Below are 27,032 nucleotides of genomic sequence, written 5' to 3'. Positions count from 1 at the left end.
TTGTCCAATGTGCCCGGGTCAGTGCAGGCAGGAAAAGGGCTCACGGGCTCAGATCCTGAAGACACAGGCCAGGGAGGGGCAGGGGGAGGGTCAGATGTGGACAAGAAGAATGTAAGATCAGCAGGGATCTTAAAAGACCAGCAATCCTCTTAACGAAGGATGAGACAGGAATAGACCTTGGCTCTTAGCTCTGGCTTCTCAGAATCACCGGCGCAGCTTCTGAACACAACCCACTGAAGCCCAGCCCGCCCACCCCTGGCCAGTGACAGCCGGACCTCTGGTGAGCCCCACAGCCATCGATAAAGTTTTAAACCTCCCTGAGGTGACTCTACTGTGCGGCTGGAATTAAGAACCACAGGGCCAACCCAACAGCTAAGAGGACTGAAATCAAGCTGTTAACAAAAGGCAGGTATGGGCAGGATTATGGTGTCAGAACTTGTCCCGCCCAAGTTAGCAGCAGGCACTTGTGATAAAGGCAGAATAGAACACACAGCAAGGTAACCCAGGACACCAGGTCAGTGGGTCAAGATTAAAGAGTATGAAGGGAACACAAAGGCAGCAGCTGAGGAAGGAGTCCAGGCTGAAGACAGAGGTGAGGCCCGACTACAATCGACAGAAACCGGGGGAATTCAGGCTGGGGGCAGTCAGACGATGTCAGCACGGCCTGGGCACCCTTCCAACTATGGCCACCCATATGAGGGCCACACCTTCCCTCTACATCCCCCATTATTCTGGTGTTTGGGGATGTCTCCCAGGTGTGTCTGGTACGTCTGTCCCACAGAGACCATGGAGACAGAAGGACAAGAGAAGCGTGGAGCACAGAGTTAAGGCCATGGAGGGAAGATGGCAGAGCTGAAACACCTCCAAAAGCAACAAGGGCCTGGCTTCAGGAAAAGCGCCTCTGGACTTCCTTCAGTGAGGAACTCCAAGGCCAGGGGACCAGAAAGCCCATCCACAGGGATAGGAAAGGTGCTGACAAGGACTTGGGGATCAGATGCAAAGTGAGGAAGGGACAGGGACACAGATGTGTAGCCCTGGAGAGGCACAGTGGGTGGTGTGAGGGGAGGCTCTCCCAAGAGAAACCCTGGCTCAGGGCGGGGCCAAAGGTGACCTGGAATCTGCACCGGAAGAGGAAAAAGAAAAAAGAAAAACATGTCGGCAGGAAGAGAAGCCTTCATGAGAGGGAGGGAGGAAGGGAGGGACCACTGTTATTTCAGGTGGAAGGAGCAGTAGCTTCCCTCAGCTCTAGAACTGGGAAATCAGGCTTCCCCTCAGCCCTAGTCTGCTACGGCTCGTGAAGTATTTCAGGAAATTCTGAAAGATTTGGTGAGGAGATTTTATGACCAACACAACAACAAGCCACAATTGAGAAAGGAATACAAGTTCACTGAGTACGGAACAGGCTTCAAAAAGGACAGAGCAGTTGAGGACATTTTTTTCATCCAAGGGAGGGAAGATTTAAAATTACTTTGTTGTAAGAAAAACATGTTCTGACTATACGCAAACTGTCGTTTCAGCGCATGGATTAGGAAGACGTTCCAGACAAACCAGGAAAGGAAATGAGAAGCCTGAGACAGCCCACCCTCGGCCAAGAGCCACATCGCACACGCATCAGGCACGAGGGAAGCCCCGACAGACACACTTAATGGCAGTTAGTGCATCGTGCAGCACACACACGTGTTTGTCCCACTTGGTAACAACACGGTCGGTGAACACAGCTGCGTTCACGGACAGAACAGACGAGAAAGGCTTCTAGGGAGAGCATTCAGGAAGAAGGGAGGGCAACATTCCGTGTGTGTCACAGGCCAGGGTGTTGGGGTAACCAGAACCAGAGCCACATCCTTGCCCACAATCGGAGGGAAACATTCAACGGTAACTGTTGACAGTGACTTCACTTACAGACCTTCTCATGGGCATAGTAGAAGTTTACCCTTACCAGTAAGACAGAAGAGCCAAAAATGGCCGACAGCTTCCCTGTAAAAAAAGATTAAAGCAGAGAAGCAAACTCTGCCGACACCCAAACTCCAACACGTACTGATATCAAATCTGGAAAACGATAGTTGGTTAAGCAGCTGCCTTTTTGACTCAGGTCCTGGGATCGAGTCCCACATGGGGCTCCTTGCTCAGCGGGGAGCCTGCTTCTCCCTCTGCCTCTCTCTGCCTGCCTGTGCTCGCTTTCTCGCTCTCCCTCTCTCTCTCTGACAAATAAATAAATAAAAGATTTTAAAAACAAATAAAATAAAATAAACTGACTGCATTATTATCTTCAACATAAACTATTCTACTTAGTAGTAAGGATGGGCTGTTTTTCCTGCTCAAAGGCCACCAGGACCTACATGAATTCCTACCTCCTCTTTAATACATGTGCTGATTTCAATTAGCACCTGGAACCCTGACCTTTAATGCGTCTGGAGAAAGTTCTCAGATGGAAGTAGTTCTACAAATGCTCTGAACTAGGAAAATCTAAGTTTGTTGTTGTTGTTGTTGTTTTTAAGACTTTATTTATTTATTTGACAGAGAGAGAGGACGGTAAGAGAGGGAACACAAGCAGGGGGAGTGGGAGAGGGAGAAGCAGCCTTCCTGCAAAGCAGGGAGCCCAATACTGGGCTCGATCCCAGGACCCTGGGATCATGACCTGAGCCGAAGACAGACATTTAATGACTGAGCCACCTAGGTGCCCCAAAAATCGAAATTTTTGAATTCTTAGTTCATCTCTCAAATATTAACTAAGCACTTGGTTTTTTTTTCTTTCCTGAGGCCAGGCAATGCTTCCTTCCCACCCTGAAACTCCCTTCTAGAAGGAGGGAACCCCAACCAGCATATTCCTGCTTTTACCTTCACTCACTCCACCCAAAGACAAGAACACACTGACTGTGGATAAGGAACCAGGTCAAACCCCTTCCTCTGATTCTGTCTTACCCTCAGTATAGAGATCCTCCCTCTGCTTGGTAAGGCAGCCAAAGTCCATGATGGTTCTGACCAGAGGGGGTATAAGGGCGTATTAAGTCTGCCTAGTTCTGCATTACCAAGTCCACTGGCCTGGCCACATACCCACATTCTCCTGTGTCAAGCTTAGCCCTAGTAAAGCTGAACTATTAACTCTTCCGTTAGTGTCAGAGGATGGGGTGTATTTGCCAGACCCTCTTGGACCCTGGGAAGGTACCGAAGTACAGGGCCAAGGAGTTCAGAGCCCAGAGGGTGGCTCCAAATTTTGAGTGCATAGGCCTATCTGGAGAGGCTGTTGTTTTTTGTTTTTGTTTTTGAAGATTTTATTTATTTATTTGACAGACAGATATCACAAGTAGACAGAGAGGCAGGCAGAGAGAGAGGAGGAAGCAGGCTCCCCGCCGAGCAGAGAGCCCAACGCAGAACTTGGTCCCAGGACCCTGGGATCATGACCTGAGCCGAAGGCAGAGGCTTTAACCCACTGAGCCACCCAGGCGCCCCGAGAGGTTGTTTTATTTTAAATTTTCTAAAGATTTTATTTATTTGAGAGCGAGAGAGAGCGAAGCACAAGAAGGGGCAAGAGGCAGAGGGAGAAGCAGGCTCCGCGCTGAGCAGGGAGCCCAAGGTGGAGATCTCCATCCCAGGACCCTGAGATCCTGACCTGAGCCACAGGCAGGTACTTAACCAACTGAGCCATGTGGGCGCCCCTGGAAAAGCTATTCTAAAACGCGAATTCCCAAGACCTAGGCCCGTAAATTTGGATAAAGCCACCAGGAGAGCTGAGGCTTCCGCACCTCCCACAGTCACAGCTAAACCAAAAACCACACTTGGAGAAAAGCGGGGGTGTTCGTGGCTCTGTACCTCTGGGCTTTTAAAAAAGCACAATAGGTGGGCACCTGGGTGGCTCAGTTGTTGGGCGTCCGCCTTCAGCTCAGGTCAAGATCCCAGGGTCCCGAATTGGGCTCCCCGATCAGGGAGGAGTAGGCTTCACCCTCTGACCCTCCCCTTCTGGTGCTCTCTCTCTTGCTCTCTCATTCTCTCTCTCAAATAAATATATATATTTTTTAAAATAAATAAATAAATAAAAGCACAATAGGTTAGTAATAAATCTGAGCTTCCATTTCTGTAAGATGAAATTATTTTTACGGTCGATTGGGTGACCCACAGAAAATGCTCCCAGGACAGGAAGACGGCAGGTGAGAAATGAAAGCCCGAGCATGCTTAAGAACCCCGACACCCCAGTCTGTCAACCAGTTCAGTCAGACACCAACAGAGTCACCCACAGCCCAAGGAGCCGTGTTGGGGAGGGGGCCGGATCCCTACATGAGCACAGAGACCACTGAGAGGGGACACAGCAGCTCTGGAGAAAATGTGGCAGCGCCGGCTACGATCAAGTTCCCTAAAAATCACTGGGTCTTAACATTTCTCCTCCAACCACCCTCAATCTCCACACACACACACACACACACACACACACACACACACACACAGCACTGATTTTTCTAACCTCCCAGCAGCAGAAAAAGAATCCTCTCCAAGACTCATAATGTCAAGACAGTACAAAAGGTCAAGTTAAAACTCGCAAACTTTGTATTAGTATCATTCACGGACATGCTCCCATTTATCAACATTTGGCTTAGGTCCCAACCTTCCAACTGGATTCTTAGACACAACAAATGCAGGATGTACCTCCTTTCCATTTAAGGAGCAGTTAAAACAGAACTAATAATGAAAATGCAAGTCATTCTTTCAAAGGTCCTAAAATCCTAATTCCTTTCTCAATTAGGGAGGTATCACCACCCCCTCCACCAACGCAAGCACCAGAAATTAAGAATTTGATTACTTCTCAGAAACTTCTACAGTTAGGATAAACCTTTAAACTAATCTTGGGAGGGCCCCTGGACCTCCCCTGTAGTATTTTAACAGGCATAAATGAGAAAAACCCAAGGTAACCCACTGTTTCCTAAACAAACTAGTCTTCTCGAAAACCTTCAACCTAATCAGGTCATGAAAGCTATTTCCCCCAAGACTGCTTTAAAAAGCCGCTATCGTTTTAACAACAAACGAATTCTAGTAGAGGATAATACACATTCCCAGAAGGTAATTCCACGACATGATTTTAAAGCACCTACTGTGTGTTCAGGAGGGAAAATAAATCCAAGGTCAATACCAGAAGGAATCAGTGAGCCAATTTCCTAATATCAGAAAGTGTAAGATTAAATCCACCACTGTGGGAGGCAGAACAATGGCCATGTCCTAATCCCTAGAACCCAGGACTATCTTAAAGGGAAAAGGGGGATTAAGGCTGGTAACCACCTGACCTTCAAACAGGGACACTACCGTGATTATTCAGATGGGCACAATGGAATCATGAGGGCTCTTACGAGTGGGAGACAGGAGGAGAAACAGATGCACCTATAAAGGAATGAATGGTCAGAGAGGCTCCGCTGGGGGCTTTGGAAGTGAAGGAAGGAAGAGAGTGTCTGTTCCCCTAGAAAGAGGCTGGAGAGGGCAAGGAACCCAGCTCCTGGAGCCTCCAGGGTTAACACAGCCCTGCAGACACCTTGATTTTGGCCCAGTGAGCCTTGTGTCAGACTTGGAACCTACAGAACTGTAAGACAGTAGTTTGAGGTGCATTAAGCCACCAAGGTTGTCATGATCTACAGCAGCCACAGGAAACGAACCTCTGACTTGACAGATGGGCCATTCCTCCTTCCTCTCTGAGTGCCAGAATGACTTCTTCTCTCCGTTAAGTGCTTACAAAAAGAAATACTGTTTCTTTAAACCAACTGAGCCACCCAGGCGTCCAACACTGTTTTTTTTAAAACCAAAAGAGAAAAAGATAAAGGCATTTTAAAACAACAACAACAAAAAAACCCTTTACCCAACAACTACTGCCCAGCAGCAAAACTGTCACTAGCAGTTTTGCAGGGAGCACTTCAGCTCCCAACAGAAATAACAAATTTACCCAAGTGTCAGAAGCTTGCAAAAACACATTTTCTAATTTGGCTGAGGAATTTTAATTATGGAAGGGTCACTCAAATATTTGTTTAAGAGAAAGGCACAGCCCTGGAAGCTCAGAGAGGACGTCTGCTGAGCCTTCACTAGTAGGCTTGCAACAGGGACAAACACGAGGGAGACCGCTCCCTGCGACAGAGACGACCAGCTGGGACCTGCCTCGAGCAGGAGTGTGTGCACCCTCACAGAGCGAGAAATAGGAAAAAAGGGTGCTGGAGCCCCCACTTACAGTCCCAGCTCCCGTGCCTCCAGTGGGGTTTCTGGGCAGGTGGATCCCTGACCCTCTGTCTCCCTGCACCCATTCTGGCCACCTCTCCCACCCCCAAACTGCAATGCATTTGACATTCAGCAACCAAAGTGAATTTTTTATTTATCTTTTTTTTAAGATTTTGTTTATTTACCTGCCTGAGGGGGAAAGAGAGAGCAGGGGGAAAAGCAGGGGGAAAAGCAGGCAGGGGGAGAAGCAGGCAGAGGGAGAGCAGGCTCCCTGCTGAGCAAGTAGCCAGAAGCCGTACTGGATCCCAGAACCCCAGAATCAAGACCTGAGCCGAAGGCAGCTGCTTCAACAAATGGGCCATCCAGGGGTCCCCAAAGTGGACTTTTTTAACTGGATGATGCCATTCCCAATTTAAAAAAAAACCCTTCAGTGAGACCTCACTGCATCTTGAATACTGTGCACATCCACAAAAAGTCCTGCCCAATCTGGCTTGCTCTCAGGAGTCCCCTCTTCCCCCTCCCCAGCCTCCACCACCCTGATGTCACCATACTTCCTCTGAACTGGAAGAGCTTCCCTGCCTTCCGTGGTCACAGCTCCCCTCCCCTCTCCCTGGGTCTCAGATGGAAATGTCACTTGCTCTGAGAGGTCTTTCCTGACACATCCCTCACCAAAAAGAAAGTAAAACTCAACCTGGGAGTCCCTGTCATTCTCCTACAGAGGACCCCTTGCTTTCACAGCCCTTTTACGATTTGTAAGGCCTCTATTCCTGAACGGTCTGTCCCCAGCTAGCCCTGACCCCTCCAGGAAGGCAAGCTCCCTGCTCAACACCAATGGCAGACCAGTTGCTCAAAGATCTGTTCACCTAGCACATGAACTCCAGGGAATCCCCGTTTTTAGAATCATGGCCATTTTCAGAAACCATGTGATTTTACAACATGGATATTCAAATATATACTGAAAATGCATTAGACTTTGCCCACCATACACTGAAGTAGGCTCAAGAATGAAGAGAAACAGGAAATGCCACCAAAGCTCCTCATGTAAGTGACAGGCGGCCACACAGGACTAATCCTCAGTTAAGTTTAAGCTTGAACATTTCCCAACCAGAAGCCATCCGGCTGGCCAGTGTGAAGCCAAAGAACCCAACCCTGAACAAAGTATCACATTTTTTGCCTAAGATTTTATTTATTTGACAGAGAGACGAAACACTGCAGAGGGAGTGGGAGAGAGAGCAGCAGACTCCCCGCGGAGCAGGGAGCCCGAAGTAGGGCTCCATCCCAACACTTTCGGATCATAACCTGAGCCAAAGGCAGGCATTTAATGACTGAGTCACCCAGGCGCCCCAAAGTATCATATTTTAAAACTGAGACTGTAGGTCTGTTGATGGAAGGTAAGCATGTCCCCACAAAACATACACACCACCACCACTAATATGGGAACACAAAGTCACAAAAGCATGAGCTGCCATCTAAGTTTCATGCTAATAATGTAATCTTGAACACGTGACACCAATGTTACTGGGAATGTAATGGTATAAAATGGCTGAGCAGCTCTTCACAGTTAAATGTAGTCAGCGTAAGACCCAGCAATTCCGCTCCTAGTATAAACCCAGGAGAAATGAACACATGTTCACAGAGTAACATGTAAGAAACAATGCAAGAAGACACACAGATGTTCACAGCAGCACTGTTCATGACAGTCGAAGTGTAAACAACCCCAATGTCCCTCAGCTGATGAACGGATACCCACAGAGCTAGAAGGGCCAGCACTGCCTCCATCTTTAGAAACCATATGGTTTTACAAGACACAGTATTCCATACCATGCAATACTCTTCACAGCAAAAGGAAGGAAATACTGGTCCAAGCTACAACACAAATGAGCCCTGAAAACATTCTGCCAAGGGAAAGATGGCAGTGATAAAGGACCATACAATGTAGGACTCAATGTATGTGTAAGGTCCAGAAGAGGAAACCTGTACCAAGTAGATTAGAGATTGCCTGTGTCTGGGGAGAGAGGGTATGAGAGGACTGGGGAGTGGGGTTTCTTCTGGAAGTAATGGAAATATTGTAGAATTATGGTGACATGAATTCACCAATCTGTGAATCTACTTCAAGCCACAGAACTGTATACTTTTCATGGGTGAACTGTACAGCACGTGAATGATGTCTCCATAAAATGTGAGTTTGACCATTCATTCATTTAAAAATACCGGTCAAAGTATAATGGTGACAAAGAAATGCTTTCGCTTGCAGCTGAACTGATCCACCTGTGTGTGCGTTCACACACACACGCACAGGCACTGAGTTTTAGTCTAGAAAAGGAGAATCCGTAAGGTTCAGCCTCTTGTAAAACAACTTGAGTCAGGAGGGGCTGGATGACGGTAGAAAACCACCATGATGTCTCACATCTTAGAAGCCTAGGAGCAAAGGTTTCTTCCCGTGTCGACCTGAGTCTGGTCTGTATGTATGGGCACTGACCTCACTCAGGGACCCCGGCCCCCCACACAGCTGAGGTGCCCTATGGCACAGACCCAAGAGCGCACCAGTGAGTCTTGCCTTGGCTCAAAAGCAACAGGAATCTCACGTGCTCACTTTCTAATTCATCTCTAGGAGGTCACATAACCATGTCTGAGCTCCCTGGGGTAGGGAGACGTAATTTCACCATCTACTCTGAAGAAGGTCCCCCCTTTGGGAGCCACAGACACCGGATCTCAAGCTCTACTCCCCAGGGCCGAGTGTCTGAAGAGAGGCAGTCACAGTCACTGTCCTTTCTTCTGCAGATGGTTCCAGACCCAGAGGAGGGAAAGGAAAACAAGTGCTGTTCCCTGACAGCTCCAACTCAACCAATCTAAGATCCCAGCATCGGCTCACCCAGCGCGTGTGAACGACACCATCACCCAGACACCCAAGGAGAAACCCGGAGTCCCCCCCACCCCAGGCACATCCATTCTGATAGCAGCCACTCCGACAATTCTGGAATCTGTCCTCTCCTCCAGGCTCCCGCACCTACAGCCCAAGTTCAAGATCTCAGCTCATCTGGATCGCTGAGAATCTTTCTAGAACTCTTCTGGGGTCTCCACCTTGCCTCTTCTCCAAAGCCTCCTGCACACCACCATCAGGTAAGTTTTCCTTAACTGCAAATACCGTCACCTCTCTTCCCACCTGAAAATTCCCCGGCAGTTCCCCACGGACTGGGGAAGTCTGTCCCCTCTTCATGTCCACTCACACACTGCTGTTCCCTAACCACACTGTGTACCCTGCAGACTCCCGCAGGTGTCACTATCTTGCTCTGAAATACATTTTCCACTCCTCTGGGTGACAAATCCCTCCCAGAATTCAAAGTTCAATGCTACTGCCTGCTCCCATGTGAAACATCCTGCAAAATTCCTCTCCTTTAAAAAGTAACCCCTTTCAACACCTACATGTCAGGATAAGCACACCAAGCAACCCTCTGCGTACCCTCCTGGGCTTGCTCCCGGGGGTCGGGAAGCCTGTAGAGGGCAGGAGCCTTGCCTCTTTCTAATCCCTAGCACTCAACCACTGGCTAGAGCTCAAAACTTTTGCTATTGTCGAATGAGTGAATTAATCCAAAATTCACTGCTATTTATTTTCCTCCATTTAAAAGTCTTTCATCCTCCTTCAAGTATCATTATGATGAGTGCTCACCACGGGAGAGACACAGTGCTAGAACCTTCACATACATTACTGTATGCACGCTCTCCATCAACTCAATGAAATATGCGTAATTATCCACTTTCCACAGCTGAGAAAATTGAACCTCTGCCAATTTATGTCATATGGCAAATCTGACAAAGCTGGTACCAGTGACAAAGCCAGGATGAAAACCCAGTCAGTCTCAGCTCTAAATTTAATCTCAACTACTCCACAATTTGCTGATTAAAGTAACATTTGTTAATAAAATTAAGGCATACTTAAGAAATTTAATTTTAGAGGATTTACATAATCTGTTTCTCTACAACCACAGACCAGAACAATTTTGGAGTCAGAAGCTACTGAGGGAATCTAGCAGGAGATCCCAGTTCTCTCTCCTCCGACAGAACTGCACTGTGACTCTAGCTAGATGTCAGGCCCTCCGTAAGTACTTTGCTCAGTAAGATCTCCAATGCCTAGCAAAACAAAATACCCGTTTCTTGGGCTCCCACTTCCCACCCACCCAGCCACCCAGTGCCTGCTCCCACTCACCCAGCTCTATCCAAAGCAGGGTGCCCGCACACCCCACAACAGCGCTGCTCATTCCAGACCACTGTGCCCTGGGGCAGCACTCTTCAGGCTGTTCTTCTCTGTCCTTGGAAAACCACATCTGGAATCAAAACTCAAAAATCACTCACACCAACCATCTGCTCTGTCCGTTCCAAAGCTCCTGACTCTGCCTTCACTTGATCCAATTCCTGATTGCAGATCTTCCATTCCTCTGGTTTTACTTCTAGTCACTACCTGCTATGGGCTCAAATATGTTTCCCGAAAATTCACATATTGAAGCCCTAAGCCCCTGCATCTCAGAACATGACTGCACTGGGACACGGGCTCTTTAATGAAGAGGTGATTAGGTAAAAATTAAGTCATCAGGGTGGGTCGTAATCCAACATGACCCGTTCTCTTAGCAGAGGAGGACATCTGGACACAGGTATGCAGGAAGAAGATCACATGAGCACCCAGGGAAAAGACAGCGTCCACAAGCCAAGGAAACAGGCCCAAGAAGAAATCAAACCGCTCACACCTTCATTTTCAACTCTGAACCTCAGAACTGTGACAAGTAAATGTCACTTGTTCAAGCCCCCAGGCTGGGACCCTTTCCCACGCCCCCCACCCCCACCCCAGAGTGGACTAACCCATTTCCCAATCTTCTCCTGCCACGTCAGTCTAAAAAGTCAAGAGTGAAGGGTCTGGGGACAAGCTCAGACCCCGCCTCCGCCCCTTTCCAGCAACGGAACCTCTGCGACACAGAGTAATTGGGACGTCATCCACTCCCCTTGACTGTTTTTTGAGGATAAATGGGATCAGGAATTGTCATGCCCTTTAGTTTTAGGACAATAATTTTGTTTAAAAACAACAACAACAACAACAAAAAACTTACCACCTGGGGCATCTGGGGGGCTCGGTCTTGGTTTGGGATCAGGTCTTGATCTCAGGGTGCGGCTCTTTGCTCAGCAGGGAGTCTGGCTTGAGATTCCCTCCCTCCCTCTCCCTCTGACCCTCCCCTGACTCTCCATCAATCCCTGCCTTCCCCTAAAAATAAATAACCTTTAAAAAAAAAAAAAAAAGAAAGAAAGAAAAGCCAGCACTGCTCTCAGCACTTTACATATATAAAATATTTAATCCTCATAACCCTGTAAAGAGGGTCCTTAGGTCGCCCATTTTACAGATGATTTGCCTCAAGTCACAGCTCATTTGAGAAGCAGAACAGGCCCTACAGCCAGGCGTGCAGCACAGCCCAGCCCCGGGGGTGCGTGTGCAGGACTCTGCCCCACCACAGTGCAGGGTCTGCGTCTTGCGCTTCCATCAACACACAAGTGCCTGGCAGTCAAGAGACTAAAAACAGTGGGGGGCTGTGACCTCCCCCAAGAACAGCAGTCTTTAGGGGTTTTTTGTTTTTAATCTCTCCACACAGTGATAGATGCAAAACTGTCTTAAATACCTACAGATAAATTGGCTTATAGTAGGATTTTAAAAACCTGACGTGGAGTTAGAGGCAAGACTGAGCCGTGGGTACGCAAAGGAATGCCTACGACCCCAGAATAAATTCCCCCCGCTGTTCTGGGCGCAGAATCCCAGAGTGAAAGCTGACCAGGACGATGTCCCAAGAGCCTCAGGCCATCTCTGCAGTAAGAACGGCCCCACACAGGAGCTGTGCCTGAGGGCCACCTGATACTGGGGTCAGGCCAAGCCTGTCCTTTTTGCTGGACACACATCAAACAGCCAAACTTAGAGCACTTTTCCTTCTACAGGGCATAATGGAAACTTCACTCCACGGCCAGCTGCTGTAGTCACTACTCACTGGGTGTTCCCAAGTTGCCTTTTCCAAGACAGTTCCTGAAATCTAAACCTTCTGGAAGGCTGGCCCTGGAAAAGGCAGAGTGTGCTTTGTAAGCCCCGCCTAGGACCCCTCCCGGATGATTTCTTGTGGGCTGGTTTTCCTATTCTTTCCTTCCACAGAGCACCCCGTCAGAATAGGCGGACTACAAGAGACACATCCAGGACGCTCGCCCTCAGAGGGAAGGGTTTGTACGGCAACCACACGTTACAATGGACAAGAATCACACGGACCCACGTACATGGTAAAATACAGGCACAGGCAGTCCCAGTCTTCAGGGCAGCATGGGGCGAGAGAAATGCCCACAGAAGCAGAAACTGTTCAACACGAAAAGCTGCAACTTTAAATGACCGTGACCCTTAAATGTTTGTCAAAACATTGAAAACTGTCACTTATAAATGTATAGGGAGAAGAAAACGTGTCAAGCTAATATTAAAGTACAATGCCATTTAGGACTCCAGAAATTGAAGTGTTTGATTTCTTTGTTAAAAAAAAAAAAAAACACAACAAAACCTGGGGCACCTGGGAGGCTCAGTCCATCGGGCGTCTGCCTTCAGGTCGGGTTATGATCACGGAGTTCTGGGATCGAGCCCCACATTGGGCTCCCTGCTCAATGGAGAGCCAGTTTCTCCGTCTGCCCCTCACCCCACTCAGGCGTGCGCACGCTGGCTCGTGCTCTCTCTCTCTCGCAATAAAATAAAATAACAAAACCTATCAACACTTTAAAAGTGCTTGCCTTCTTCTTGAAGCGTAACTTACAACACTAAGAAAACATCTACCCTGGCTAATTGTAATACTATTTTTAACTGACCGTGAAATTCAGATAATAAAAAACCGAAAATGTTTACTTTTATGTTTTTTATTTTAATTCCAGTGTAGTTAACATACAGTGTAGTATGAGCTGCTCATCACGAGTACATTCCTTCACGCCCTTCACCCATCTCACCCTCCTGCCTCTCCTCTGGTGACCATCAGTTTGTTCTCTACTGTTAAGTTTTGTTTCTTGGTTTGTCTTTTCGGTTTTGTTTCTTAAATTCCACAGAGTCAAAATCACATGGTATTTGTCTTTCTCTGACTTACTTCGCTTAGCATTATATGCTCTAGCTCCATCCATGTTGCCCCAAGGGGCAAGATTTCGTTCTTTTTCAGGGCTGAATAATATTCCACAGTAAGTATACACCACTCTTCCTCATGTACTGATGAACACTTGGGCTGCCTGTATATCTGGCCATTATAAACAGTGCTGCTATGAACACAGTGTTGCCTGTATCCCTTTGAATTAGTGTTTCTGCACTTTTGGAAGTAAATACCCAGTAGTGCGACTGCTGACCATAATGTAGTTGAGGAAATTCCACAGTCCACAATGACTGCATCAATTTGCACGTCCACCAACAGTGCAAGAGGGTTCCTTTTTCTCCACATCCTCACCAACACTCTTATTTCTTGTGTTTCTAATATGAGCCATTCTAACAGGTGGGGGGGGGGGGCGCTCACTGTGGTTCTGATTTGCAGTTCTGTGATACTGAGCACTTTTTCATGTGGCTGTTGGCCATCTGTATGTCTTCTCTGGAGAAATGTCTGTCCCTGCCTTCTGCCCATTTTTTCACTGGACTGTTTGCCTTTTGGGTGTTGAGTTGTAGAAGTTCTTTATACACTTTGGATACTAATCCTTTATCAGACATGTCCTCTGCAAAGATCTTCTCCCATTCAGATTACCTTTTAGTTTTGTTGATTAGTTCCTCTGCTGTGCAGAAGCCATTTATTCGGATATGGTCCCAATGGTTTATTTTTTGTTCTTCCCTTGCCTCAGGAGACTAGAAAAATGCGGCTATGGCCAATGTCAGAAATTACTACCTGTGCTCTCTTCTAGGATTTGTATGGTTTTAGGTACAAGTGAACAATTTAAACTTAAAGTGAAGGATTCAGAGGCATTTAGCACCTTCACCATGCTGTGTCACCACCACCTCTGTCTAGCTGAGGTATTTTTAGGCCCTGAAAGGAAACCCTGAACCCATTAAGCAGTTAGTCTGCCTTCCCCAGGCCCGGACAACCACGAATCAGCGTTCTATCTCTACGGATTTACCTCTTCTTCTCTAGATACGCCATATAAATGGAATCATACAATACACAATCTCTCATACCTGGCTTCAACTTAGCATCATGTTTCCAGGGTTCATGACCACTGTACCACGTACCAACACTTCATTCCTTTTCATGACCAAGTAATACTCCCGCTGTGGGTAGGTACCACGATCTGTTCACGCCACCTTCTCAGACGGACGCCTGGGTTCTCATCACCTTTCTGCTATCATGTGAACACTGTTGCACCACAGGCCACAGTCCTTCCTAAAATGGAACAGGTATGTATTTTACCTTCTGCACTTTCTATGTTGGAAAATAATCTGAGAGTTCCTTGAACATGAAGTGTTTTGTTTTGGTGTTTCGCCAGCTTCACGTTCTCTGGGGGATCCTTCTCTCCTTCACAACCATGTTCCTCGTTTCCATGGGTAGCTCACACTCCTCCCTTCTCCCAGGCTGCACTCCTAGTCCCTCCGAAGCGGGAACAGCAACATTCCCAGGCAAGAAATACAAACTACTCCTTCTGCAACTCCACGTAGGTTGTGAAAGACACTTCCAGCATTTTGAACTTCCTTCATGCACTTTCACCTTTACTGGCCAATTTCTCCACAGTTTTTGCTATTTTTGTAAAATGTCATATTGGTTTATACCTGAAAGACAACAAGGCAACCCAGCCACACACTTTGCTGCCTGCGCATGAACAGAGTGAAAAGGTGCAGGAACCAATCACCACCAAACTTTGAAAGAAGACGGGGTGTGACTGGTTCCCGATCACGGATCAGTGATACATGCAGTGAGTCACCGACTGACACCCTGACCGCAGTTAACATTGGCAACACAATGGGGTAACTGACATGTGAACTGTTGTTGGGAGACTGGTATTTTTTAAAGGGTGATCACTGAAATTCATGCATATCAGAACTTTGCCAGGTGAGGACCTCCTACAGATGTGGGCACGGAGTAACAGACATACATACGCACAACACATAGATTACTACCTACAGTACATAGCTTGAAGGTAAGTAGCATTACAACAAACAGCGACGCCATTGCTCCATGGAGAAACTAACATGCAGGACACGGTGCCTCCCTCCATTCCATCCAGCTTGTTCTGGGGTACCAACTCGCTGAGCACCCACTGTGTGACAAGTCAGGACAGTTCTCCCCTCAAGCAGCAGCCTCTTCAACTTCTCTCACTCACTGTGCTCTCAGACCCCGAATCAGGAGCCAGCTCTGCGCGCAGGAACAGACTGAGCAGCTTGGAGACAGGAAGTGCCATAGCCTCAAACCTTCCGTATTTTTCATTGACTTTTTATTTTACATTTCATATTCTAAGAAGGAACAAAATGATGTCAAAATTGGTCCTAAGGGAGGGCGCAGAGAGAGACTTCTGTGAAACGAAGTGCAGGATGTTTACCCTACAGAATTCTGTCCTATTTTCAAAGGCCAATTCGGTTCACTTTCGGGTTCTGATTGGGTTACAAAGTTAGTTTCAGGTGGGTGAGCTGTTAACACTAGTTGGATTTTCTTTTAAGTCAGATTTCCTAGGACCTAGCCCTCTGTAAATCCATCATGGGCCACAGTTCTCCAAGTGCTCAGCCCTCCCCTGGTAGGAAGACTGCCTCTCCCACAACAGGAATGCTATCAGGATGGCCGCCATGATGAAAAGGCAAGGAAGGGGAGAAAGGGAACTATATGCCTGACCTTATTTCAAAACGAATTACCAGAACTGAAAAAAAGGTTAGGTAAAGAAAAGCAAAGAAGGATCAAATTAGACTTTAAGGTACTTAGGTAGATACATTTAAAAAAAAAAAAATTAAAGAAAAAAAACATCCAAGGTCTCATATGTTCTGACACCTCCTGATCAACACCAGCTGCTTCATAAATGGGTTAACCCTTTGCGACTACACCAATTTAAAAGAATACCCTCATTCATTTCATCATGAATAATTCACCGACTTTCCAAGATGCACCCAACATGATCCCATGCAACAGAAAGAATAAGTCTCCCACTCTGACCCTCCCTTTCTCTTGGTTTACCACTGACCCTTGAGATGAAGTAATTGACAAGGGGAGAAACAAGCATCTGAAGGGGCTTAAAAAGACATCTGTCCTGGAATGACATAGGGAGAGAATTTCCATTTGTGAATACAGTTTCCTCTTCCATGATATCATTCAGCAATCTACGATGTGCGGGTATGCGAAAATCTAATTTGTAAATGGAAACTCGCAGGACCTCAGAGCGATGAGCAACACAGTCGCTTGTTACTCAAATAACACTTGACACTGGGTAAACCGAGAAACACTGAGTTGAAACCTCAGCCCTCATTACCCAAAACAAAGCACTGGCTCTTTCCATGACCAGGCACTCCAGACACCAAATGCAAATTAAACCAACAGAACAAAAACCGTATTCACAAAGCACAGATTGCAAAAGCCTTGTTCTAAGTTCAGCCATTCACGGACCCTGAGGAGTACAACGCTGAGAGCGAAACACAGCTGGGTCGCCGGGAACATGCCCAGAAGCCAGGCTCCTTCCTCAACCAAAGACGTTTGACGGCACTTGTCCAAGGCTCCTTAATATACGTCGCCCTCTCCGTTGGCTCTATCCTGTTGAAAACTGAAATTCCAGCTGAAAGACTAAGGTGCGCATTGTGGCTGGCATTCTTTGAAGCTATAAACTTCCTAGATCTTAAGTCAACTGTTTCTTTTTTGCACCCTGGTAACAGCTTCCTCCTCCAACATCCACTTCTATCAACTTCCCTCTATCAGCAAGATAGGAAAGTAGTCCCCTTCAGAGTGCCACAGCAAGCCAGAAAATGTGCTGTTCTAGGCCTTGTCCTTTTCCCCCCCATCAGGGAGACTCTGATTTCTAAGAGTCAAACCCCAGAAGAGAGATCTAGATTATTTCCACCAAGCTGGACAGAGCACTAGTCAGGATCGGAGGACCAGGCAACATTCTCAGTGTGGGAAGAGCTCCCAAGTGTGCTTTAGTCTCCCCATAAAACCTGAGTTTAGGATCATGGATGGGCTGCCATGGAAAGTTCCTTTGGAGTCTGTTCAACAGAATCACCTTGGCAGTCTCTTGACCAACCATCTCTTGCAAGCAAGGGCCAGATAACTGACCTTACACTCAACTTGTCACTCTAGCCTGCAGCAGCAGAACGAGCTCTGGAAAGCTACAGTCCAACAGAAGAATCCTCAGCTTTCCAAAAGGACTTTCAGAATCAACCAGGATGCTAAGAGGCCTTAGGGACGCTGCCACCGGCCCAACAATGTGCCCCACCCCCAACCCCAGGTGCAGGCTGGTGAAAGGCTCCGGCATCTATTCCTCAGCAGCCTGAAAGAGGGGGGCCCTTCCCCCCACTTCCTCCCACTAGCTTGAGAATGCGTCACCTCAGCCAGCTGCTCTGTCCTAGATGCCAGAAGACCCCTAGCCCCCTCAATTCCATTTTATATCCCTTCCCTCCTAATTCCATCAATCATTCTCATTTTATTGGGCCGAAACCTTCATTGTGAGCTATCTCGGATTATTTTCTATGGCAGGCAGAATATCAAGCAAGAGAAGCGGAGCATCACCTCTTACACAACTATAATTCAAGCTGGAAAGCCAAGTCATCAGGACAACTCGTCTAATGAGAGAGACCGGGTCCTTCCTGAGAACACCTGACAGACACAGGCAGGCAGGGTATCCCCCGCTCTCTTCCACGTGTGGGGACAGAGAGGCTCAGGAATGAGAGGAAGCTGACATGTTTTTGAGTCTAGTAGGTACAGCATGGTGGCTGTGAACCCCATCTCCTGACCCGAAGACCCTCGTGCCCCCACAGGGAATGCCACACACCCAACATCTGCTCCTCCCCGACATTCACGTGTATTTCTCATTCCCAGTGCCTCTAGGAAGCCATGAGACCATGAGCGTGGAGCCGTCATGAATGGGATTATGCCTTTACAGAAGTGATCCCAGAGAGCCTGCCTGTCCCAGGTGAGGACCCAGTGAGAAGGCAGTGGCCTCTGGGCCACAATGCAAGTCCTCACCAGATACCGAATCTGCCTTGATCTTGGGTCCCCAGCTCCAACTGTGAGAAATAAACTTCTGTTGTTTACAAGCACCCCCGTCTGTGGTATTTCTGGTACAGCAGCCTGAATGGATTGGAGAAGGAATCTAGAATAAAGGGCATTCGTTACCTTTGGTGGGGCTCCAGAAATGATTCAGGAAAGGGTGTGGGTTTGTGTGAAAAGACAGGAGATGAATACAGCAACAGCCAACATCTGAACAGCCCTCGCTCCCCTAAAGACACACAGCCAGGAAGGGACAGAGACAGGACAGTCGGGGAACCCTGCTCCTAGCTGCTCAGGGCTCCTGTGCCTATATTCCACATACCCCATGATGAAAGGGCCAGAGACGGCGCAGATTTGGGAAATGAAGGAAAAACAACATGAAGCGGGAATCAGAGGTGGGGGCATGGCTCCAGAAGCAACTCCAGCTCTTACAGGCCCAGAAGTCTGTGCCACATCAGCCAACAGAGGTCTGAAGGGAGCCCCCAGAGTGACATCTGGCATCCTGGAGGCAACATGAGTATGGCCACTGTGTCTGCCCTTCCCACACCTGCAGGAGGCAGCCACACTGTCTAACCCTGACTCCTGTCCTTGGCTGCCGGCGCTCCCCACCGGCACTCGGCGCTCCCCACAAAGCACGGGGCCCGAGCCCGCCCCTCTTCACTCCACACCCAGCCCTCCTCCCCTGGACTGCAACCCACTGCTCCCCCTTTCTCACGGCCCTGCACCCCACCTCTGCCAGGCACCTCCCCACGATTCTAGGACCACTTCTGGGTAAAACTAAGGCATGGGGGGAATGGATGCAGGAAGCCACTCACCAGGACAGCTGTTGTTTCCTGCTTCTAAATGCTCCCTATAAACCCCTCCAGCTAGCAGCTACCTCCCCCACCTGGTGAGAGCTCCCGTCTCTTGCTCTCACCAGGTGCACATCTCTCTTCAGCGTTCTGCCTCTCCTTATGGAAGCTAAGGTCCTCCATGTCACCTAAGACTTTAGAGTCCAGATAAAGATAAAGATTGGAGAATTCCTGCCCTGGGGCTGCAAACAGGGCCAGATAAAGCTTGAGCCTCTGACCTTTCGCTTCTTGATGACCTTCACCCATTAAAAGTGGAGCCCCTGGTCTGGTACAGTATTAACTCCACTTACACCCCGGCCTGCTCTGAGTTCGCTGTTCACCCATCACGGGACTGGAAGGCTTCTCCCACTTGGAATGGTCCCTGCGTAAACCACCTGCCTGCCAACCGCAAACTGGCCGGGAGAGGATCCGGCAGCTTCTCCAAGTTCTAAATAGCACTTAACGCGGAGCTGGCACTAAAATATCCTCCTGACAGCGACTTACAATGGCCGTGTTTCTTTCCTATTAGAATGAAAGCCACAGAGCCTGTCATAAGTCTTGGAAACAGAACAGTCCTCATGCATTCGCCTTTTTTTTTCCCTTTAGTATCTTAAGGAAGAATTCTAAATGGTTTACCTCTAGAGATGCCATGCTTGATTTAAAATTTTATGAAGCACTGACCTGAATGGTCTGCAGATTAGAACCTTAACTGGCTATTATAACCCTATAGCAGAGAAAAATCTCCAACTTCTGCCACCTGCTTTGCCTCCACATGTCACTATACAACACTGATAATGACTTGGCAAGGCTAAGAAGAATGTGCATCCCAACACATCGCACTCCATGATGTACAGGCCTTCGGGACAGATCAACTGTATTTTTCCACTGTAAAGGAAAAAACCCATTAGAGCAACTGGGAGCATGGACCTGGTTTCTGAATCTGCAGGCGCTCCTGGTTTTAAACAAAAACCACAACGTGCAATCTAGATTCACCGGAGGCAGGGCTCCATCTGGCTGGTTCAGCATCACGAGGGAATGAATGACAGATCAACCATTCCCAGTGCAGGATTCACAAATCATTCTCCCTACACAGCTGTTGGCTCGAAAGTACCCTTGCAGATGAACACAAGGACCAACGTTAGAGTCTACCAAGAAGCCCCCCACCGGGAAGAAGCAAGCTCATCCCAATCAACGCTGCTCCAAAATCCAAACACCAAAAATGTTAATTCCCAAAACCTAAAGCCTGAAACTCTAGATCTTGTAAGTCAAAGCTTTCTGGCAGAATTTTTCTTTTTGAGAGAGGGAGAGTATGCACGTGGTGTTGGGGTGGGGAGGGGAAGCTGCAAAGGGAGAAGAGAGAATCTTAAGCAGGCTCCACGCTGTTTAAGTGTGGAGTCTGGCGAGGGGCTCAATCCCAGGACCCTGAGGTCATGACCTCAGCCAAAATCAAGACTCAGATGCTTAACAGACTGGGCCATCCAGGCACCCCTTGCTGGCAGAATTTAAAGAACAAGGCATTATATGTTAATTAAAAATTAAAAAATTAAAATAAATTTTTTTTAAAAGTACAAGGCACACCTTGTTTTAGCTTCAATGTGAACAAATGCTCATAAGAAACAGAACAAACTGTGGACACAATCACAGGGAACGTGCAGAGAGGTCACACCCTGAGGATGACAAGCCCTGCGGTCTCAAAGCCCAGGCAGGTAAGGACTCCGGGTGATTCTGGGAGGCCGCCACCGGCTGACCTCATACCAGTCTCTCCCTAGGCCTGTCCCATCCACATTCAGGCCAGAGTGAGCCCTGCGGGGCCTCCGCCAGCCAGGCCCAGCCAACTGCCCTGTCACGGGTTCCCTGCAGAAACGCTGTCACTCCCCGGCCTTCAGAGCCGGGCCTGTGCTTAGCTGCTCACAAAGGCCAAGGAGCCCAAAGGATGGTCCATCCTTCCACTTTTCCAAGTCGATCCCAACCCACAACGTCCACTGAGACCTCACTGGCCCACAGCACAGCCCGGTCTCTTAAGGGGCAGATCGTCCCTCCCAGGCAGCAGGGCCCCAGCCTGCCGCAGCCTCTGTGGGAACACGGGTGTGCAAGACGGGGAGCGAAGCCATGTGTGAGACGGAGAATGAGCAGGATGGGAGGGGGCAGGCCTTCCCACCACCCACGGCCTGTAGACCCCCCCCCCCCAGCAGGCCCTCGGAAGCCGGGCTGCTAAGTCAGACCCAGCTGAGTGCAGTGGGCCTCGAGCCCCGCTCCACGGCCCTGGGGGAGCAGCACGGCTTGTGGCTCCACCGATCCCCGTGGACAACCAGCCTGTCGGGGGCAGAGAATGGAGATCGGCAGCACCGCGCTGGGAAGAAGGAAGAGGAGGAGTCATGATCACCTCATAACACCCCCCCCAACTCGTAGAACATCTAGAAAAATGTGGGAACCTGAAATCCTAACGATGCACATAGCCCCTTCTCAGCTGGAAGGCCAAAAACACGCGGAGAAAAAGGCAGCACCAAGCCCTTGTTTTGGGGCCAGGAGCAAGGAAAGCCGCGTCCGTGTTCCTCCTGGAGGCGCTCCTTCTAGCTGGTCCCCGGAGGGAGAAGCAGGAAGGCTGGACGGGCCCACACGCTTCTCCCACAGGCGCCGCTATCTTCAAAGGTGAAGAAGGGCGTCTGCAAAGCTGCACCTCATTTCTGGGGCCCCCAAGATCCCACTCCGTCCAGTCTGGCCTTCCGCCACATGACCCCTGCCGTGGACACACCGTGCACCACGCGGAAAGTCCACTCTGCAGAGGCGGAGTCCACGGAGAAGGGGAGAGCGAAGATGGACCCTGAAGGGGGAGGAAGGATGAGCATAAGCCCCTCAGGCCAGCGAGGGCGGAGCGAGGGTGTCCCAGGCAGAGGGCAGGGCTGGCAGGGGGGCAAAGGACCCCCAGGTCACATGGGAGTTGTTCAGTGAGGCCAGGGCAGCCGGAGGTAAGAGGGCAGGACTCCGAGGGCGGCGTGCCGGGAGGGGGACCTTGGAAGCTGGACCAGGGAAGGAGGCCCTCACTCTACAGGAAGCACAGACAGGAGGCTCCGGCTCCGGGTGTGCCAGAGACGGCCCCGCGTGCGGCTGTGTGCGGGGAAGGATGAGAGGAGGGAGTCAGGCTTCAGGAAACCGGGACCTGATCCCTCCTCGACAGCTCTAGAAGCCCCCTGGGTTGGGGCTGTGGGTCCTCCTCAATCATGAGGCGGGGGGCATGCAGCAGCTTTGAAAGAATGGCTCTCATTTAGAACAATGTATTATTACCACTGGATTTCTCTGATTATAACCTAGTTTAGGTTAGGTATCTTATACACCCCTCTACAAGACTTAATTTCCAAAGTGTTAGAATGTTTACGATGTTGTGAGAGCAGACAGAATTCCCCTCCAGCGTGAGGTACACAGGCTTGACCTCTGCGTCATGGGACAACATGAAGGCACAGTCCCAAGGAGGGTAGGGCCACCACTTCATGGGACAACATTTCAGGTGAACTACCCGACTTGAGAAACGAGTAAGCACATAGCACAGTGGCTTGAGCACCACCGGCCACCTTCTCTATGGGTGAAGTGGTAGGGGTCCCCCCACCCTGGCCTGGGGGTAACTACTTGGTATTCGTACTCTTCAAGAAAAACTGGCTAAGCTATAATACTTGCTAGGACATTCTCACTAACCAATTCCAGTAACAGATGAGAAAGCAGAGGAAGAATAAGTGTTCAACATCTTAGACTTTTGTCCCCAAACATCTTGCTATTTCTCAAGACCTTCATGGAATAAATACTTGTTGAGAAACTCCTACATGAAAACACCATGCTAGACACTATCAAAAAATTAAATCACTATATTCAGCAAAACCCATGTTCCCAAAAGCTTACAACTTATAAAGGAAATTAATCCATCTCCACTGCACAGAAACTCTTTGCCTAAGTGACATTGGGAGTATGTCTCCCCCACACGCACCTTGTACCTTAAAACCAAGTCTGAATGGGGGACCCTGGGTGGCTCGGTCAGTTAAGCATCAGACTTCTGATCTCAGCTCAGGTCACCTCAGTGTCCTGGGATTGAGCCCCACATAGGGCTCCACACTCGGTGCAGAATCTCCTGGAGATTCTCCCCCTCCCCCTCTGTCCCTCCTGCTTGGATTCTCGCTCTCTCTCTCTCTGAAATAAATCTTTAAACCCCCGCCCCAAAAAACTGAACATGTTCCTGAAACACCATTCAAAAGAGGAAACAGATCTGTTTTTTTGGGCTTTTTTAATCTGAACTCTTAAATTCCACATAAATGGAAATTGTGGCAAACTGTACTGCACGTATCTAAAGGGCTATTGCTTTTAGAGGTGCCTGGAGGGCTCAGTCGGTTTTGGCTCAGGTCATGATCTCAGGGTCATGAATCTGTCCTGCATCACGCTCTGTGTTCAGCGTGGCATCTGCTTCAGTCTTGATCTGACAGTCCAGCACTGTTTTGCCTTTGGGGCCTAGGCTTATGGGGGCCGATGAGACCCAGCTCTGCCTCCCAACCCCGAACAGGAGATGCTCGACAGTCTTTTGCTGTGCTCTTCACACCATCTCCTCCCCACCGCCAACCCCAAGCTGGCCAACTCTCTAACAGAGAGGTGACCCATCTGGGAGAGGCAGTCCTGTCGTCCGGCAGACTGCAAAACCTCCCCTTGGTGCACCCACATTTTGCTCTCCTATGTTGCCAACACCCTCCAGCTAATCTCCAGATCAAGATCTCACCTAGAAAGAGGATGCTGGTGGCAAGTCACAAAGCCTGCCCGGACCCCTGTCCCATGCCATCACTCGCCTTTACCCACATCTCCAACTTGGAACTAGAGAACACCTAACACACAGAAGGACACAATCAAGTTCCAGGAAGGACACTTAACTGACAAATGCAACGACCCGTACTTGGGAGCCAACACACAGGGGTACAAGACAGGGGTGGGGGGGCAGTGGAGGAGCAATGCAGGTCCTGGGGCACATGGGGGCCTGAGTCTCCCCAGAGTGCAGTAAGTCCACAGTCCTACGTGGTTGCCAAAGGCGTTTCTGTGGTCTTCAGCAACACATGTGACGATATCCGTGCTTATTTACATGAAGACAAAGTCTCATGCCACCGTCTGTTCACAGAACACAGCATGGCTGTTAGGGAAGCAGATCCTGGGGGCCTCCAGTCAGACCGAAACCCAGCTCCTCCTTCTATTAGCTGTGCAACCGTGGGCAAGCGACATAATCTGAGACTCGGATGCCTCATTTATAAGATGGGGCTAGTCCACCAGTGGTAACTCCCGTCACTAAAGAGTAAATCCCTGTCAAGCCCTGAGCAACAGGACCTGGTACAGAGTGAGCCAATGAGCAGAACAGCTGCTCGCTGTCTGTCCATCTCTACTGGGCACTGACCGCACACCAGGTCCCCATCAGGATGGACAGACAGGGACATACACACACACAGTCTCAGTCTCTCTCTCTCTCTCTCATTTCACTTCATCTTTAACTTATGAATGAGCAAATGGAGAGCAAAGAAGGGTAAATGAGTTGCAAAATCTGAAAAACTCCAAGGCCTAAGCTCCATAGACCCTGCTGCACAGAGAGGCTCTAGAACCTTCCCACTAGCCTGCTGCACTGAGAGGCTCTAAAACCTTCCCTTGCTGTGCCAAGTACTGGCCACCACACTTGAAGATCCACACAAACTGGTAGCCCGTCGGTGGAGAGCAGTGAGGATAGCAAAGGGCCCGGGTTCCAGCAGGGAAAACTGAATGGGGAGCAGGAAGCCCTGAAAAGGCTCAACCTGGGTCTCTTTTGGCTCATACGATGATTAAAGGTTAATGTATAAAGTTTCAGAGAACCAATCAGTCTGTCCCAATATCAATCTCCTAGGGCTACCATAACAAAACACCACAGACTGGGTGACCCAAACCACAGGAACTTATTTCTCATTTTTCTAGAGGCTAGAAATCCAAGAGGTGCAGATGTGATTTCTTCTGAGACAGTTCTCTTGGGCCTGCTCAAAGTCACCTTCTTGAGGTATCCTCTTAGGGACCATTCCTCTGTGAATCTTCTTACTGTCTCTTCCTTTAAGGATACCAGTACGATTGGATTAGGACCCACCCTAATGGCCTCCTTTTAACTTAATCACCCCTATCTCCAAATATAGTTGCATTCAGAGGAACTAAGAATAGGGCTTCAATGGGGGGAGAGGACTCATTCAGCTCTGAAAGTCTCCTGCTGCCCTCCAAGGACAAAATGAGGCGCTCTGAGAGGCAGTAAGTTCCCAGTCAGCAGGGAAAAGCAAGGGTCAGCCTCTTCACCAAGATAATCACTTGTGGTTGAGGCCACCTGCCCAGATCTGGGGCAGCAAGATCTTTAGGCTTTCATCTGAGCTGTGAGAGTCTAGGATCAGTGCCCTTTAGGTGGTTGGGTTTTGTTTGTTTTTAAAGCAACATACCTCTACAGAAAAGATTCTGCAGAAACAATAAAAAACAAAGTTGGAAATCTTGAACGCAGTGAGTGATGGGTGCTATCTGGATAATATCACCATAATGGGAAAGGTTTGTTCCCCCATGAAAATGGAAGGAACCAACCGAAGTTCACAGGCGTTCGTGTGACAAAGAAAAGGAAGAGGTGGCACCAGCTGTACTCAACAGCCTTCATGACCCAGTGACCAAGACTTCTGGGCCCCCCACGCCCACTGTCATGTATACTTAAAGCAGTACTTCTGCTGGGCCCCTCAACTAGTCAGTCACATAGCTCCAACCAAGCTGCCTTCAGAGCCGTGGCAGATGACCACCAAGGATAACAGGGTCATGGAGGACAAAGAGGAACAGCAGGTGGTCCCAAAGGCAAGAACGGAGTCACTGACCAGGAAGAAAGCACAAACCCCACAGGTCTTCCAGTCTTCTTCAAAGGCTAGTAACTCTCGGTGGGAGCTCTTATTCTCAATGGAGAGTCTCCCATTACCTGCCTGAAACGCACTTCAAACCATTCAAATTTGGGACCTGCAAAGATCCAGTGTCACTGTCATGACGTCATACGACAAATGTCACATAAACATGACACCATCTCACCCACCACCCAATCGGCGACTTCCCAAAGCCTTCTCCAAAATTACCCACTCCTATTAGTTACATTTTCTCCCATCATTTGTTTTCTGGGCCCAAACTAGAGAATTGGGCTATAAAACCTGAATGGGTAAGAAAGCACGGTATGAGCTGGGCTTCCTCTGAGGCCAAATCCTCCTAGAGCAAAGGAGGCTATATTCCCTCCTACTGGCCCGTGAGCCAGACGACAGTGGGGCCTCATCTGCTTGCACAGCGTGTATCCACAAGCCCTAGGAACACGGTCCAGCAAGTGCGTGGAGTTCAAGAAATATGCACTGCATTTAAGCAAATCTGGTTTTTATCCCCACAAACGAAACATCAAGCTTTTTATCCCCACAAACAAGTAATAATAGAAATATGCAAGTCAGGAGGATCAAGATCATTGCCATGTCTGAACAAATACCACTTCTAATGTCCTCACAGCCAGACAACAACAGAAACCAAGCTTTTGATTACACCAATTTCTGGAGGACCACTGCTCTAAGAAAGCCTGCATCGCACACCAAGTTATGTAATCAGCAAGATGCCCCCCTGCACCTGTTAAAAATGCAATGCAGAAGCTCACAGGAGTCTCACAGGCAACCGTTCACAAAAGCTGCGGGCTTGTACATAACAGCACAGACATTCTCACAATCAGTTGACATAAATTACTGGATTTCACAGAAATGGTGTCAGTCTCCAGGCTAACATCATCATCTCGAGGCCTCCCTGAGTGGGACGTGAA

General features: G+C 48.8%; 1 protein-coding gene and 1 long non-coding RNA gene across 3 annotated transcripts in view; one reads left to right on the top strand and one right to left on the bottom strand.

The window, feature by feature from the left end:
* NEDD4L (NEDD4 like E3 ubiquitin protein ligase) overlaps positions 1-27,032 on the bottom strand; it is a 328,382-nt gene that overhangs the window by 262,787 nt on the left and 38,563 nt on the right. The window lies entirely within an intron of this gene.
* Positions 16,762-18,421, top strand: LOC132023956 (uncharacterized). 2 transcript variants are annotated; one of them, XR_009406108.1, is made up of 3 exons: positions 16,762-16,957; positions 17,859-18,080; positions 18,201-18,421. It is a non-coding gene; the product is annotated as an uncharacterized LOC132023956 (long non-coding RNA). The 2 variants fall into 2 exon arrangements; XR_009406107.1 differs by having other exon boundaries at positions 17,859-18,421.

The sequence above is a fragment of the Mustela nigripes genome, chromosome 8 (assembly GCF_022355385.1).
Source record: "Mustela nigripes isolate SB6536 chromosome 8, MUSNIG.SB6536, whole genome shotgun sequence".
NCBI lineage: Eukaryota > Metazoa > Chordata > Mammalia > Carnivora > Mustelidae > Mustela > Mustela nigripes.
The sequence above is the reverse complement of the archived record's forward strand: the minus strand, read 5'-3'. Positions and strand labels throughout refer to the sequence as shown.